This window comes from Pongo pygmaeus, chromosome 16 (assembly GCF_028885625.2).
Source record: "Pongo pygmaeus isolate AG05252 chromosome 16, NHGRI_mPonPyg2-v2.0_pri, whole genome shotgun sequence".
NCBI lineage: Eukaryota > Metazoa > Chordata > Mammalia > Primates > Hominidae > Pongo > Pongo pygmaeus.
The window spans coordinates 27,484,964-27,503,172 of NC_072389.2; the positions used below are offsets into that span (position 1 = coordinate 27,484,964).

An 18,209-nucleotide genomic window follows, 5' to 3' on the forward strand; every position below is an offset into this window, starting at 1 on the left:
TTAGCCACTGAGAGATTTCTGATAGCACTGCATATTTGTTTTTTTTTTCTTGAATTATCTTTGTGGTTTGTAAACTCATTCTAATTTCATTTTCTATAAAATGTAATTTACTATAAGTTGAGTTTGGAGCTAAATTACTTATAACAGCAAGTTTATGAGGTAGTGTGACCTTGATGATCTGTTTCATTTTGTGTGATATTTGAGTAACATTTCTGTTATCACAGAAAAGACTACATCAGTAATATGTATTGTTTCCATTACAATTGTTGTTACAAAATTACTCACAAAATCTTGAGGCTTCATTTATAAATTTGTGTCCTCCTCAGGTGGAAAGGTTTACTAACACAGAAAGAGACTACTCCTCAAACCATTCCCCCAGCACCACTTCTTCGCATTTCTTCAATTTAACATGTAACGTGCTTTCATTTTCATTAAGCTAGAAATATTTTCTAATTTTCCACATAATTTCCTTTTTTGACTTATGGGTTATTTCAAAGTATGTTTTGAAGGCTCCAAATATTTGTGGATTGCCCATGTTTCTTTATGTTTTTGACTTTTAATTTAATTCAGTTGTGGTCACAGGACATACGTTGCACAATTGCAGTCCTTTTAATTTTATTAAGACTTGTTTTATGGTCTAGCATTTGATCTGTCTTGGAGAATATTCTACTTGTGATGAGTATTCTGCTGCTGTTTTGTGGAGCATTCTATGAATGTCAGATTTGTCTTGCTTGTTAACAGTTCTGTTTGTCTCTTGCACATTATTAGTGATATTCTGTGAAACTGTTCTATCAGTTATTGAAAGTGGGGTATTGCAGTCTTCAACTATTTTGTTGGATTGGGTATTTTTCCCTTCAAGTGTGTCAGCTTTTGCTTCATGTATCTTGAGGATCAGTTGTTAAGTGTATATACTTTTATAATTATTACATCATCCAAATGAATTGAACTTTATCATTACTAAATATCTCTTTTTCTCTGGTAATATTTTTGTCTTAGGGTCTATTTGCCTGATACTGGTATAGCCACTTCAGCCCACTTTTGTTTACTGTTTGCATGAGTTATCATTTTAAAAATGATAAAATCTAGCCTGACAATTTCTACATTTTAATTGAAATATTCAATCCACTCCCATTTAATACAGTTATTCATATGCTTGGCTTCGTGTCTGCTACTTTGCTATTTTCACTATATCTCATATCTTTTTTCCTCTCTTTATCTTTTACTGCTTTCTTACTGTGTTAAATTATATTTTATTGTATACTAATCCTCTTCTTTGTTTCTATTTTTAAAACTGTGTTTTTGAGTCATTTTATTATTGATTGCTCTAAGGGTTAAACTGTATATCTTAGTTTAATATGATCTGTGCTGGATTAATACTAACTTATCTCGTGGAAAATACAGACATCGTGTTCCAGTAGAGCTCCATTTGTCCTCCCTTGTTTGTGCTTTGATGGTCACATATGTTGTACTTCTACGTTATATGCCTAAAATATATAATAGTTTTATCATTTCAATTATTTTATGCAATGTATTTTATATTAAGAGAAAAAAGAAAAATGATAAAAAAAGACATACAATTGACCCTTGAACAACAAGGATTTGAACTGCATGGGTCTACTTATATGGAGATCTTTTCCAATAAATGTATGGGAAATTTTTTTGGAGATTTGTGATAATTTGAAAAAACACAGATGAACTGCATAGCTTAGAAATATTGAAAAAAATTAAGTCAAAGTTAGGTATGTCACACAGACCAATGGAACAGAACAGAGAGTCCAGAAATAAGGCTGTACACCTATGACCATCTGATCTTCGACAAAGCTGACCAAAACAAGCAGTGGGGAAGGCACTCTCTACTCAATAAATGGTGCTGGGAGAGCTGGCTACCCACATGCAGAAGATTGAAATGGGACTCCTTCCCTATACCATATACAAAAATCAACTCAAGATGGATTAAAGACTTAAACATAAACCCCAAACTATAAAACCCTGGAAGACAATCTAGGCAATACCATTCTGCACATAGGCATGGGCAAAAATTTCATGACAAAGGTGCCAAAAGCAATTGCAACAAAAACAAAAATTGACAAATGGGATCTATTAAACTAAAGAGCTTCTGCACAGCAAAAGGAACTATCAACAGAGTAAACAGACAATCTACAGAATGGGAAAAAAATTTAGCAAATTATGCATCTCTGACAAAGGTCTAATAGGAACCAATGTCTATAAGGAACTTAAACAAATTTACAAGAAAAAGAAGCCAAACAGCTGCATTAAAAAGTGAGCAAAGGACATGAATGCTTTCAAAAGAAGACATACATGCAGCCAATAATCGTGTGATAAAAGCTCAATATCACCAATCATTAGAGAAATGTAAATCAAAACTACAATGCAATGCCATCTCACAGCAGTCATATAGCTATTATTAAAGAGTCAACAAATAACACATGCTAATGAAGTTGCAGAGAAAAGGGATCACTTATACACTGCTGGCAGAAGTGTAAATTAGTTCAACCATTGTAGAAAGCAGTGTGGTGATTCCTTAAAGAGCTAAAAACTGAATTGCCATTTGACTCAGGAAATCCCATTACTGGGTATATACCAAAAGGAATATAAATTCTTGTACTGTAAAGACATATGCACATGTGTGTTCATTGCAGCATTATTCACCATAGCAAAGACATGGAATTGATCTAAATGTCCTTCAATGTTAGACTGGATAAAGAAAAGTGGTACATATACACCATGGAACACTATGCAGCCATTAAAAAGAATGAGGTAATATCTTTTGCAGAAACATGGGTGGAGCCAGAGGCCATTATGTTTAGCAAACTAACACAGGAACAGAAAACCAAATACCACATGTTTTCACTTATAAGTGGGAGCTGAATGATGAGAACACATGGACACAAAGAGGGGAACAACAGACACTGGGGCCTACTGGAGGATGAAAGGTGGGAGGAGGGAGAGGTTCGGGAAAAACAAGTAATGGGTGCTAGGCTTAATATCTGGGTGACAAAATAATCTGTACAACAAACTCCTGTGACATGAGTCTACCTATATAACAAACCTGCACATGTACCCCTGAACTTAAAAGTTAAAAAAATTGTCCTTTGAATCAGTTATTAAAAAAAAATGATGGTGGGTTGTGAGTGGCCAGGGGCCAAAAAAAGCACATGGGAGAGACAAACCAGAAACACACACACACACACACACACACACACACACACACACACACCAAACAAAAAACCACAAAAGGTATGTCATGAATGCATAAAATTTTTGTAGATACTAGTCTATCTTATTTACTCCTATAAAATATACATAAATCTATTATAAAAAGTTAAAATGTATCAAAGCTTACACAAATGCAGATAGTACATGGTACCATTCACAGCCAAGGGAAATGTAAACAAATGTTAAGATGCAGCATTCAATCATAACTGTGTAAAGTTAACTGTGGTACATACTGTGCTACTGTAATAATTTCACAGCCACCTCCTGTTGCTATTGCAGTGAGTGAGGATCTACTTAAGATGCCATGTGGTGCTGATCATCTCCATGAGTGATTAATCCCTTCAGTAAATTGCCTATTGCAGTAAAAAGTGATCTCTCAATTCCCGTGTGTTTCTTGTGTTTACTGCAATGCTTAAACCTTGAATGACACATGGGACCCATAGCAAGTGCCATTAGTGATGCTGGAAGTGCTCTAAAGAAGCAGAGAAAAGTCATAATATTACAGGAGAAAGTTGGATTGCTTGATATGTACCATAGATTGCAGTCTGCAGCTGCAGTTGCCTATTTCTGACAGATGATTCACCTTGTAAACAGATTATGTAAACTTATGGTATTGATAAATACAGTACAGTACTGTAAATGTAGTTTTTGTTTCTTATGATTGGCTTAATAACATTTTCTTTTCTGTAGCTTACTTTATTGTAAGAATACAGTGTATAAGACATATAACATACAAAATACATGTTCCAGGAGTTTGAGACCAGCCTGGGTAACATAGTGAGACTTCATCTCTATAAAAATATTGAAAAATTAGCTGGCATGGTGGTGCATGCCTGTAGTCCCAGCTACTCGGGAGGCTGATGTGGGAGGAGCACTAGGAGCACTATGCTCCTGGGAGGTTGAGACTGCAGTGAGCCGCGATTGTGCCACTACACCAGCCTGGATGACAGAGCAAGACCATGTATCAAAACAAAACAAAAGAAAATGAAATATGTGTTAATTGACTGTTTATGTTATTGGTAAGGCTCCCAGTCAATAGTAGGCTGTTAGTAGTTAAGATTTGGGGGAGTCAAAATCTATATGCGGATTTTCCACTTTGTAGGGGGCTGGTGCCCCTAAAACCCACAATGTTTGAGGGTCAGTTTGTGTGTGTGAGTGTGTTTGTGTGTATCTTTCCTACAATTCTTTACTTCTTTGTATGGATTTAAGTTGCCACATGATGTCAGCCTGAAGAATTTCCTTTAGTATATCTTGTAAAGCAAATCTGTTGGAAACAGATTCTCTCTTTGTTTATATGTGAATGCCTTTATTTTGTCTTTTTAAAGTATAGTTTTGTTTCACTTATATAGAATCCTTGATAGTTTTTTTTTTTTCTTTCACCAGTCCAAATCTGTCATTCTGACTTCGGGTCTCCATTGCTTCTTATGAGAAATTAGCTGTTAATCATTGTTTTCCCCCTATGCAAATTGAGTCATTTTTCTGTTACTGCTTTTGAGGCTTTACTTTGTCTTTCAATAGTGTGACTATTATGCATCTAGGTGTGGATCTTTTTGTGTTTCTCCTACTTATGTGTATGTTTTTAAAAGTTTTAGCTTTTAAGATCTTTAGATTAATTTTGAAATTAATTTTGGGTATTTGGATAGTTTTTGGTTGCTGTTTTTCACATATATTATTCTTTCTCTTTTTTTTTTTTAATTATTCTCTTCCTTTTCTGGGATTCCTATTATAGACATGCTGGTTTGCTTGATTGTGTCCCATAGGTTTTGATACTTTATTCATTTTTCTTCATTCTTTTTTCTTCTGTGTTCTTCAGATTGAATAATTTCTATTGATCTGTTTTAATTTTTCATAAGTAATTTTTATGTCATCTCAAATATTATATTGAGTCCCTCTAATAAATTTTTCATTTCACTTGTATTGTTCAATTCCAGAATTTCCATTCTGTTGTCTTAAAAATAATTTTTATCTCCTTGTGATATTCTCTACTTAATGCATCATTGTTATCATTTTTCAATTTTTAAAACATGATTCTTTAATTCTCTGAACATATTTAAAATTCTGCTTTGAAGTCTTTCCTAACTTCAGCATCCAGCCTCCCCTCACAGATAGTTTCTATTGGCAGTTTTTACCCCAGAGCAGGGGTCACACTTTCCTTTATTTTTTGCCTATCTTATAATTTTTGTAAAAAATTAGAAATTTTAGATAATGTATTTTAGCAAGTATAGATGCTGATTTATCTCCCTGAATTTGTTATTGATTTCATTTATATGAAATCATAATAAAATGTCCTTCTTTGACCCTAAAAACAATTTTTGTCTTAAGGTCAGTTTTGTCTGATATTAGCATAGTTACTCCAGCTCTTTTTTTTGTTGTTGTTGTTACTATTTGTGTGGTCTACCTTTTTCCATCTTTTTCCTTTCAATCTATTTGGGTCTTTCAATCTAATGTGACAGCAGTAAGCTCTTGTAGACAGCATACAGTTGAATCACATTTAAAAAATCCATTTAGCCCATATCTGCCCTTTAATTGGTATGTCTATTCCATTTACAGTTTATGTAAATGCTAAGAAGGTAGTATTTATATCTGACATTTTTCTATTTGTTTTTTTCCTTATCTTTGTCTCTTTCCCTGGTCTCTCCGTTAAGGCATCTGTCTTTGCTGATATCACATACAACCTTCAGGCTTCACTGATTCCCAGTTGATTGCTCTATTTAAGTCTTAAGTTTTTAAGAATAGTTTTAGGTTCACAGCAAAACTGAGGGGAAAGCAAAGAGATTTTCCATATACTCCAACCCCCACACATGCGTAGCTTCCCCCATTATTAACTTCCTCCATCACAGTGGTACAGTTGTTACAATTTATGAACCTAAATTGATGCATTATAGTCATCCAGAGTCCATAGTTTATATTAGTGCTCATTCTTGGTTCTTGGTGTTGTACATTCTGTGGGTTTGGACAAGGTGTAATGACGTGTATCCATCATTATGGTATCATACAGAGTAGTTCCACTGCCCTAAAATTCCTCTGTGCTCCACTTGTTCATCCCTTCTTCTCCCCCAGCCCCTGGAAATCACTGATCTTATTCCTGTCTCCATAGTTTTGAATTTTCCAGAACGTCTTATAATTGGAATAGTACAGTATGTGGTCTTTTCACATTGGCCTCTTTCATTTAGTAATATGCATTTAACTTTCCTTCTTGTCTTTTCATGGCTTAACAGCTCATTTCTTTTTAGCTCTGAATAACATTCCATTGTCTGGATGTACCACACTTTATTTATCCACCCATCATGACCTAAGGACATCTTGCTTGCTTCCAAGTTTTGGCAATTTTAAATAAAGCTGCTACGAACATCTATGTGCAACTTTTTGTGTGGACCTAAGTCTTCAAATCCTTTGGGTAAATATGAAGGAGTATGCCAGAGTGATAATTGCACCACCTAGAGCACTCCCAAGTTGCTAAAGTCCTCAGCATATATTCCAGGAGCTTATGGGATCGATCAGGACTATTCTTGTGTGTCTTTACTACCCAATACCTAGCACCTCCTCATATAATTGTGGGTATGAGAGTAATCATGATTCTTTGAGGAGAACTATATGATGTTTATCTTCTTGGCTATTTTATTTATACATCATGTTGGATTTCTTTAATTTTTTTCTGTATATCTTCTTTATAGCTTATTTCACTCTCCCTAATTGCCTCTTAATATTTTTCTCTTTTATCCTTACTAACCTTGGCAATTAGGGGAACCAAACTGAGCATATTGATTCAGTTACCTTGACACTGGGAAAGGCTCTTTTGTCTCACTTCTCATTCTATTCGTTGTTATGCTGCAGTATCCTAATGATAAGTATCAGGCAGTTTCAGCATGTGAGCACTAAACTGGGACAATTTATCCAGCTGCTTCCTTTAGGACCTGTATCCAATAGTGCAGGTACATGTAGCATTGGTTTTATTCATATTGATAAGTCAGAATACAATTTTATAAAATTTCATTCTGTTGATTTAAAAGTTCTGGAAACTATAGGGATATAATATGTTTTCAACTAGAACAAAACAAAGAATTTTCATTTGTGACTGAAGCTAATGTCAACAAAACCAACCCAACAAAGTTGCTGCTTTCTAACAAAGAAAATTCTGAAACATGTTGATGTGGGCATTAATTGAAAGAGGCAATTTTTGTGCACAAACCAACAGGAAGGATTTCTGACTACAACTACGGGATGCATTCTTGCCTCAATTTCCAACCTTCATGTTTTTATTTGGGTCCTCAGCAGAATATGTTAATCTATCATAATTACTTATATTTTCTTGAAAATCAAAAGGGGCTGGGCACAGTGGCTCATGCCTGTAATCCCAGCACTTTGGGAGGCCGAGGCAGATGGATCATGAGGCCAGAACGTAGAGACCAGCCTGGCCAACATGGTGAAACCCTGTCTCTACTAAAAATACAAAAATTAGCCAATCCCAGCTACTCGAGAGGCTGAGGCAGGAGAATCACTTGAACCCAGGAGGTGGAGGTTTTAGTGAGTCGAGATCATGCCACTGCATTCCAGCCTAGGTGACAGAGTGAGACTCTGTCCCAAAAAAAAAAAAAAAAAAAAAAATCAAGAGGGAGCTGAGCTTATTATTATTGCATTAACTTTGCTTGTCCTGTAACATTGTATGAATTGTGGTTTTCCAAGATGTTCAATAATTCTCCAACTTGAGTAGTCTAAAGTGTGGGGAGTTGAGGAACAATGGATTCTTCATGAGGTGTAACCTTAAGGAAGCCAGTTCAGATGCTTGCCTTCCCCAGGCTTCCCTGAGGGGCAGCCTAACCCTCTTTCTGAAAAGTGTTAGACTTTTCAACCCAAAAGGGACAATCAACTGGGCAAGATACTCTGACCATCCTTTTTGAAGTAGGAAAAGCCCTATTAGGAGCCATTTTAAGACCTGGATGCTTTCAACTCTGTTATTTTATCCTCAGATGTTCCTGTTCATTTTGCTCCCACTCATCCTTATGTAACAGGTCCTCACCTTGCTTCTCCTCTCTATGAGCAGTCTGACCATCATCATCAAGCTTAACCAGACCTCATTGCAGCTGGATGCAGCCTCTGGCATAATGGGGAGATGGATGGGTTGGAAGCTTTCTCATGTGCCATGAATACCACAGGACCATGAGAGCACCACTCCAGCGGGCATGCCCAGAGATCTGCGCACCAGTCCAGGAAGGACTCTTCCAATTCAGGTGAACAGGTTATAGTTCACAGGTGAACAGGTTATAGTTCACAAGATGTTTATGAGCACAGGCTTTCACATCAGATGGATCCATGTTCAAAGCTCAGCTTTGCCACTTCCTAGTTCTAAAATTTTAGACAAATTACTTAATACCTCTAAGCCTCAATTTTCTTATCTTTAGAATAGTCTATTAATATTAATCATGCTGCTTGTGAGAACCAAGAAGATCATATAGAAGTACTGAGCTCCATGTTGAGCTACTAGTTGGCATTCAAAAAGTGTTGTAGCCTATTATTATTATCATTTTTAGTAATAATTTAATTCAAAAGCTTAATTCAACCTATTCATGTTCAAACTATTCACTGTTAGCCCAGAAGAGAGTAAGGTTTGTATACAGAGGTCCTAGGCAAACCTCTCTGGGCCCCACAGATCTCACACACCCAGCTCCCCCACCCCAAGCAGCCATTGCCTTCAGAGTGGCCTGCCTTCATCTTCACGCCCTGGGCTTTCATCTCTCGTTTTGCATCTGCTATCTAACACCTACCTAAGACCTCTTCCACATTTTGAGGGCTTCCTGGCCCTTTTCCTGCCATTTTGGACCTGAGTTCTCCAGCGTACATTTTGGGTCAAATCCTTCTTCTGTCATGTTGCAGTGGCTCTGAAACAGGCCTCACTCTGAAGCACATACAGTAGGTCAGGTGTGTTCTATTTTTTGGAAAACAGTTGGAGACATTTGGATCTATTAATCTATGTTGCACTGACTTTTGTTACTGAGGTCAGATTGTCTTCTAGAAAATTTGGTCAAACCATAGAGTAGTTGGTACAATGAAAACCGTAGACATCTTGTCCCCTGAAATTCAAGATCAATTTTGAGTATTTCTGAATTTGGATAATGGAACATGTTTCCATAGATTTAGAAGGGCTTCAAAGTTAGTTAATGAATAACCTGTGTTAAGGAATGTTATTTTACTTGTCCTTTTGTTCTATAGGGATTTGAAATGCTAAGTGTCCTTTAAATTCATGTTTAAAAATTTCTGGATGATTCTTGGATATAGGGAGTACATAACATCAATATAAACGTGTTTACCCTTAGAAGAAGAAAATTTAGAATGAAACTATTAGGCAGGAAATGTCTTTTTTTTCTTTCCAATTTGCATTTTGGGTTCGGGGATACATGTGCAGGTTTGTTACATGGGTAAACTGCATGTCGTTGGGGCTTGGCTTACAGATTATTTCATCACTCAGGTAATAAGCGTAGGACCTGATACGTATTTTTTTGATCTTTACCCTCCTCCCACCTTCCACCTTCAAGTAGACTCCAGTGTCTATGGTTCCCTTCTTTGTGTCCATGTGTACTCAATGTTTAGCTCCTACTTATAATAATGAAAACATGCAGTATTTGGTTTTCTGTTCCTGCGTTCGTTTGCTAAGGACAATGGTTTCCAGCTGCATCCATGTTGCTGCAAAGGACATGATTTCATTCTTTTTTATGGCTGCATAGTATTCATGATATGTATCACATTTTCTTTATTCAGTCCACTGTTGATGGGCATTTAGGTTGATTCCATGTCTTTGCTATTGTGAATAGTGCTGCAGTGAACATATGCATGCATGTGTCTTTGTGGTAGAATGATTTATATTCCTTTGGGTACATATACAGTAATGAGATTGGTGGGCTGAATGGTATTCTTTGAGGATCTGCAAACTGCTCTCCACATTGGCTGAACTGACTTACACTCTAATCAGCAGAATCAGCAGTGTATAAGCATTCTCTTTTCTCTGCAACCTCACCAACATCTGTTATTTTTCACTTTTTAATACTAACCATTCTGACTGGCATGAGATGCTATCTCATTTCGGTTTTGATTTGCAACATGATTAGCCATGTTGAGCATTTGTTCATATGCTTGTTGGCCATGTGTATGTCTTCTTTTGAGAAATAGCTATTCATGTCCTTTGCCCATATTTTAACAGGGTTGTTTGTTTTTTGCTTGTAAATTTGTTTAAGTCTCTTATAGATTCTGAATATTAGACCTTTGTCAGATACGTAGTTTGCAAAAATTTTCTCCCATTCCATTGGTTGTCTGTTTACTGAGGTGATAGTTTCTTTTGTTATGCAGAAGCTCCTTAGTTTAATGAGGCCCCATTTGTCAACTTTTGTTTTTGTTGTAATTGCTTTTGGTGTCTTTGTCGTGAAATCTTTGCCAGGCTCTGTGTCCAAAATGGTACGTCCTAGGTTTTTGTCTAGGGTTTTTATAGTTTTAGGTTTTAAATTAAAATCTTTGATCCCTCTTGAGTTGATTTTTGTATGTGATGGAAGGAAGGGGTCTGGTTTCAGTCTTCTGCATATGACTAGCCAGTTATCTCGGCACCATTTATTGAATGGGGAGTCCTTTCCCCATTGCTTGTTTTGTTGATTTTGTCAAAGATCTGATAGTTGTAGGTGTGTTATTTCTGGGTCCTCTATTCTGTTCCATTGGTCCATGTGTCTGTTTTTGTACCACTACCATGATGTTTTGGTTAACTGTAGTCATGCAGTATAGTTTGAAGCTGGGTAATGTGATGCCTCCAGCTTTGTTCTTTTTGCTTTGAGCTTCCTTGGCTATTTGGGCTCTTTTTTTGGTTCCATATATATTTTGCAATAGTTTTTTTCTAATTCTGTGAAGAATATCATTGGTGTTTGATATGAATAGCATTGAATCTGTAGGTTGCTTTGGGCATTATGGCCATTTTAATAATATTGATTCTTCTTATCCATGAGCATGGAAAGTTTTTCCATCTGTTTGTGTCATCACTGATTTCTTTCAGCAGTGGTTTGTAATTCTTGTTGTAGAGCTCTTTCACCTCCCTGGTTAGCTATATTTCTAGGTATTATATTTTTTGTATAGCTGATGTAAATAGGATTGCATTCTTGATTTGGCTCTCAGCTTGAATGTTGTTGATGTTTAAAAATGCTACTGATTTTCAGCCATTGATTTTGTAACCTGAAATTTTGCTGGAGTTGTTTATCTGCTGAAGTAGCTTTTGGGCCGAGACTATGGGGTTTTCTAGGTATAAAACCATATTGTCTGTGAAAAGAGATAGTTTGACTTCCCCTCTTCCTATTTGGATGTCTTTTATTTCTTACTCTTGCCTGATTGCTCTGGCTAGGACTTCCAGTACTATGTTGAATAGAAGTGGTGAGAGAGGGCATCCTTATCTTGTTCCAGTTCTCAAAGGGAATGGTTCCAGCTTTTGCCCATTCAGTATGATGTTGGCTGTGGGTTTGTCATAGATAGCTCTTATTATTTTAAGGTATGTTCCTTTGATGCCTAGGGATGTTGAATTTTATCAAAAGCCTGTTCTGCATCTATGGCGACGATCATGGGGTTTTTGTTTTTAATTCTGTTTATGTGGTGAATCACATTTATTGATTTGCATATGTTGCACCAAACTTGCATCTAAGAGATAGAGCCTGATCATAGTGGATTAGCTTTTTGATGAACTGCTGGATTCAGTTTGCTAGTATTTTATTGAGGATTTTTGCATCTATGTTCATCAGGGATATTGGCCTGAAATTTTGTTTCTTTCTTTCTTTTGTGTGTGTGTGTGTGTGTCTCTGCTAGGTTTGGTATCAGAAGAGCAGGGACTCTTCTCTAACTCATTTTATGAGGCCATCTCATAGAATGGTACCAGCTCATCTTTAGAAAATGTCTTTATCTGACCTGATGGGCACATTAAATACAGTATGTGAAAATTTTCATGGCAGTTTTGGCCCCATTTTCTTTCAGGTTGTAGCAGTCTCTTCTTACAACAAGGATTTAGCAGCATAAGGGGAATCTCTATTCAGTATTCCTATAGACAGAACCAACATATACGAGCTCACAATCTGAAATTGCAAAACACATGGAGAAATAGTTTATCATGAATGAGAGCAAGCAAGACATTTTTGGATTATAATAATTTGAGAATGATGGATAACATTTTTAAGATGATGTATTTGATATATCTAATCTTTCCCTTCTTTCTCTTGAAATGCTTTTTTTTTTTTCAAAAACAGGGAAACAAGGAAATTTTCTTTTGAAAGAATTTTAGGCTTACATAAATGTTGTAAAAAAGTATAGAGAGTCCACACTTAGCCATCACCCAACTTCCCCTAACTTAAAAATTTTACAACTGTGATAAAATTATCGAAACCAGAAAATTAACATTAGTAGAATGTTAATTCTACTAAAACTACAAATACTATTCAGTTTCTTCAGTTGTTTCCTAATGACTTTTTTCTGTCCAATATTCTATCCAGAATCCCACATTTCATTTAGTTATCATATGTCTTGAATTTTGTCTAAATTCTTTAGTCTATCTTGACACTTTTGAAAAGTATTAGTTACCTTGTAGAAATTTCTCAATTTGGGTTTGTCTCATGTTTTCTCATGACAGTTTTGAGGCTATGAAGTTTTGGCGAGATCACAGAGGTGATGTGCCTTTTCTAGTGCATCATATTGGGGTACAAACATTGGCATGTCCTATTACTGAATATGTTAACATCGATCACTTGGCTCATGTGGTGTCTGCCAGGTTTCTGTATTGTGAAGTGGAGCCCTGGCAAATTATCTTGTGGGGAAATACTTTGAGACTATACTAACATTGTGTTTTTCCTCAAACCTTTTCTTACTGATTTTAGCATTTGTCAGTAGCTCTTTGCCTCTAATCATTATGACTGTAGAGTTTGCCTAATGATGATTTTGTATTATCCTTATTGCTTCTATTAATACATTTATTAACTGGAGCTTATCTGTAAGGAAGAGCTATCCTTCTCCTTTATTTATTTATTTACATTTGTAAAAGTTCATGGATGTTTATTTTATTCTATGCGTTGTAAGTCGGTACTATTGTTATTTATTTTGTTGCTCAGATTATTCCAGTTTTGACCATTGGGAGCAGCTTCGGTGTCCATTGGGCTCCTGTCTTCTTTAGACACATCCTCATCAATTTTCAATCAGTTTTTCATTTTCTCACATCATAAAATGTTCCTGAATCATTTTGCATTTTGCCTGCTCTTTCCCTGGAATCAACTACCTCTCAAAAGATTTCTCATTCCTTGTATTGGGGAATGGTGTTTACAAATCAAAATCTGGATGCTTGGTGTGTGTGTAGCAATTTAGATGTCACTGAATCTAGGCCTCTGCAATCAGCATAGTTGGGCATATGTGTTTGTATTCCAACACCCACACATCCATATCTGTATCTATATATTAATTTACTCGTCTATGTGTTTAAAACCTTCAGCTCATATTGACTCCCTGAATTCCAATCCAACACCATAAGATTTGCCTCTTGCTCTCACTATCTACAATATATACTCACTTATTTGTTCAATTCCTGGCATACACCTAGAGTAGTTACAGAATTGCTAACTCATATCTTTGTGAGAAATAGATTTACTAACTCAACTACAGTATTTGTGTGGACTTTTTGTCTTTAGTCTTACAGTAGCCTGTCAAAATATGGTTTTCCAAAATTTCTTAGATTAGTTCTTTTTTTCTCCATAGCCTTCAGTATGTTTATGTTATTTATTTGTAATGCACTCATTGGGGCTGGGATTGCTATGATTTGGATACTTGTCCCTCCAAATCTCATGTTGAAATCTGATCTCTAGTGTTGAAGGTGGGGCCTCATGGAAGGTGTTTGGGTCATGGAGGTGGATCCTCTAAGAATGGCTTGGTGTCATCTTCATGGTAATGAATGAGTTCTCACTCTATTACTTCCCGAGAGACCTGGTTGTTAAAAGAGCCTGGCACCTCCCCCTTCTCTCTTGTTTTCTCCCTCACTTCCGCTCCTGCCATGTGATCTCTGCACACCAGCTTTCCGCTGTGAGGGGAAGCAGCCGGAGGCCCTCATCAGATGCAGATGCTGGTGCCATGCTTGTTCTACAGCCTGCAGAACTGTGAGCCAAATAAACCTCTTTTATTTTCTCTTTTCTTTTTTCTTTTCTTCTTGAGACAGGGTCTCATTCTATCGTGCTTGAAGTGCAGTGGCACAATCACTGCAGCCTCAACCTTTCCAGGCTCAAGGAATCCTCCTACCACAGCCTCCCAAGTAGCTGGGACTACAGGCTTATACCACCACACCTGGCTAATTTTTGTATTTTTTGTAGAGACAGGATTTTGCCATGTTGCCCGCAGGCTGTTCTTTTCTTTAAATTACCCAGCCTCAAGTATTTCTTTATTGCATCATAAATGGACTAAGATGGGATATTTGAACCATTACCATGGTTCTAAGAATCAAAGCCATACGGAAATGTATATGAAAGGAAGTATCACTCTCTCCTCATGCTTACTATCCTGTTCTCCTTCGCTCGTCTTTCTACCTTACCCAGATCCAGATCTTTCCTGTAAGTAGCTGACATACCTGTCTTGTACTTCTTTTCTTTTCTTTTCTTTTTTTTCTTTCTTTCTTTTTTTTTAGATGGAGTCTCACTCTGTCGCCCAGGCTGGAGTGCAGTGGCATGATCTCGGCTCACTGCAACCTTTGCCTCCTGGGTTCAAGCAATTCTCCTGCCTCAGCCTCCTGAGTAGCTGGGACTACAGATACCCTCCACCACACCCGGCTAATTTTTGTATTTTTAGTAGACGCGGGGTTTCACCACATTGGTTAGGCTGGTCTCAAACTCCTGACTTTGTGATCCACCTGCCTCAGCCTCCCAAAGTGCTGGGATTACAGGTGTGAGCCACCGCACCCAGCCGTATTTTTTTTTAACATAAATAAGCACATACAACTGTTTATTTTGTATCCCCTTCTTTATTACTTGAAGAATAACATAGTGTAGATAATCTTTCACATTTTGCTTTTTATAAGCTTAATGGTATGTCTTGGAAATCACTCCTAATCAGTTCACAGAAATCTTCCCGATTCTTTTTTATAACTATATAGTACCCCATTTTGTGAATGTGCCATCGTTTATTCAACCTTCCTTCTACATAGAGGCATTTAGGTTGTCTCCAGTCTTTTGTAATTACAAACAACACTACAGTGAATATTTTTGTATTGTTAGAGGTGTACCTTCAGGGTATATTTCTAGAAGTCAGATCACAGAGTCAAAGGTAAGTGCATGTTTTATTCTTCATTGCCAGATTTCCCTCTGCAAGAGTTGTGCTGGGTTGTATTCCCACTGGCATTATGTGAGTGTGGCCATTTTCTTAGTCTGCCTGACAGAATGTCATAATTTTTCATTTTGTCAGTTTTATGAAAATAGTATCTCAGTGCTGTTTTCATGTGCATTTCCTTAATGATAAGTGGATTTGAACATTTTTTTTCATGTTTGAAGGCCATTTTTGCATCCTTTTTGGTTAATTGTGCATTCATGTCAATTTCCTGTTTTTCTATTGCGTCTTTGTTTCACAGTGTTAAGGGTTCTTTATTTATTAGGGATATTAGCTCTTTGTGGTATAGACTGCAGTTATTTACTCCTAGTTAGTTGTTTTGTGACTTTTTATAGTGTGTCTTTGTTTATTTTGGTCATGTAATTTTAAAACACTTTTATGTAGACAAATTTACTAGTTATGTCTCTGGATTTTCAGTTTTATATAGAAAGGCTAAATAGAAAATCACCCATTACTTCTATGCTATCTTATTTTACATTTAAATCTCTAATACATTTGGGTTTTTTTCTTGCATATAGTGTGAAATATGGAATCTAATTTTATTTTATTTTTCCAAATGACTACCTGGTTGTCCCAGTACCATTTATTAAACAGGACACTTGTACTCCAGTGATTTGAGATGTCAATTTTATCCTACATTAACTTTTCATATGTCCTTGGTCCTATTTGTGAACTTCCTATTATGTTACATGTCTATTTGTCTGTTAATGGACCAGCATCAAATTGTTTGAGGCTTTATAATATGTTTTAATGTCTGGTAGGGCTAGTTATGTCCCCTTTTTCAGTGCTTTTTGGGATATTCTTACATATTTCTTTTTTCTTACAAACATTAGTATCAACTTATCTAACTCAATTATGAAATAGCTTGCTGACACTTTTGATCAAGATTGCATTGAATTCATACATTAATGTGGCAATAGCTGTCATCTATATATTGTTAATTAATTTAATCTGAGAACAGGATGTGTCTTTGTATTTGATCAAATCTACTTCTGTGTCTTTCAGGAATGTTTTAAAATTGTGTTGTATAAATTTTGCACATTTTTTGTTAAATGTATTATAAAATATTTAATCTTTGTTGATATTATGCATGTGGTTTTCTTTGACAGTAAGTTCTCTACTATTTATTTTTTTGTGTATATAGAGGCCATTGGTTTTTGTAAGTTAATTTATCCTTAGTTGATATCCCTGTCTAATGTTAAATAGTAGCAGAAATAAAGGGTAAACACAGCAGGCCTATGACTGCCATGCTTAGAAAGGTCTACTTGCCAGGTTAGTCCTTGGCTGGCATCTGGGAACTCAAATTTCAGAAGTATTCCCACCATTATCTAACTGATAAGGACAGTTTACTGTGCCTAGACTGTTTATGCAAACAATTTGATTTATGCTAAACACCTGTTTTCTTTCTGGGAGTATAGAATTTTGGTATATGTTAGGCAGAGGATGTTTATGTGTCAGACCCCAATAAAAACCTGAGTCTCTAATGGGCTTCTCTGGGCAGGAACATCACACACATTTTGCTACATTTTCATTGCTGGGGCACTCTGTGAGCCCCCCCATGGGAGGAAGAGGGAGAAGGAAGCCTCACATGGATCTGTACTCACATGGACTCCACCTTTGTCTTTTCCCCTTATGATCTGGCTGTGTGTCCTTACTTCATGGCTGTAATGAATGGTAGTCAGGTGTGCAACTGCATGCTTACTTGCAGAATTCCTCTAGAAAATCTCCAAGTGTCAGGATGGTCTTGGAGATTCTGACACACTGATCATAGTGGAAATGCCTTTAGTATTTCCCTATTAAATATGATACTGGCTTTAGGATTAGATATATATACCTAATATAATTTTTTTATCACATTAACAAAGTATCCACCAATTCCTACTTTCTTGAGTGTTTTAAGCAAGAATGGGTGTTGAAATTTGACAAAGATTTTTTTCCCCCAGTATTTATGAAGATTATCATATTATTTTTCACTTAGATTTATTAATAGAGTGTATGGTACCAATGAATTTCCTAATACTGAACCAACCTTGAATTCTGGAATGAATTATCTTTTTTATGATTTGTTATTTTCTTAGTGTGGTCTTTTTGCTAATATTTCATTTTCTATTTGACATTGATATTTATTAGTAATTCATGATATTCATAAGTAATACTTTTCTGTAGTGCTCTTTTTTTTTTTAAACGAGTCTTTACCTGGTTTAGGTATCATTGTCACACTTGCTTCATAAAGGGAGTTAGGAAAATTTACCTTCTTTTCAATAATCTGAAATAATTTATAGATAATTGTGACTATCTGGTTTTTGAGAGCTTGGTACAATTCTCCTGTGAGACTCTCTTGGCCTGGCTCTTTTTTGGGAGTGGGCTAGTTATTTCTTCAATAACTTTTTATTTCTTTGGAAATAGGTCTGTTTAAGCTTTCTAAATCAGATGGGGTCAATATTGGCAATCTGTATTTCTCTAGGGAACTATCCATTTCACCTAGGGTTTAAAATTTATTTTCACAGAAGTTTCCAAATTAGTCATTTATGATTTAAATTTTACTTCTGTTTCAATGATTATTTCCTTGTTGTTCTTTCTTATTTTGAATATTTGTGCTTTCTCCTCCTTTT

General features: G+C 36.1%; 1 protein-coding gene across 1 annotated transcript in view; it reads left to right on the forward strand.

Annotated features, from left to right (window-relative positions):
* Positions 1-18,209, forward strand: part of OCA2 (OCA2 melanosomal transmembrane protein) — a 347,971-nt gene that overhangs the window by 169,476 nt on the left and 160,286 nt on the right. The window lies entirely within an intron of this gene.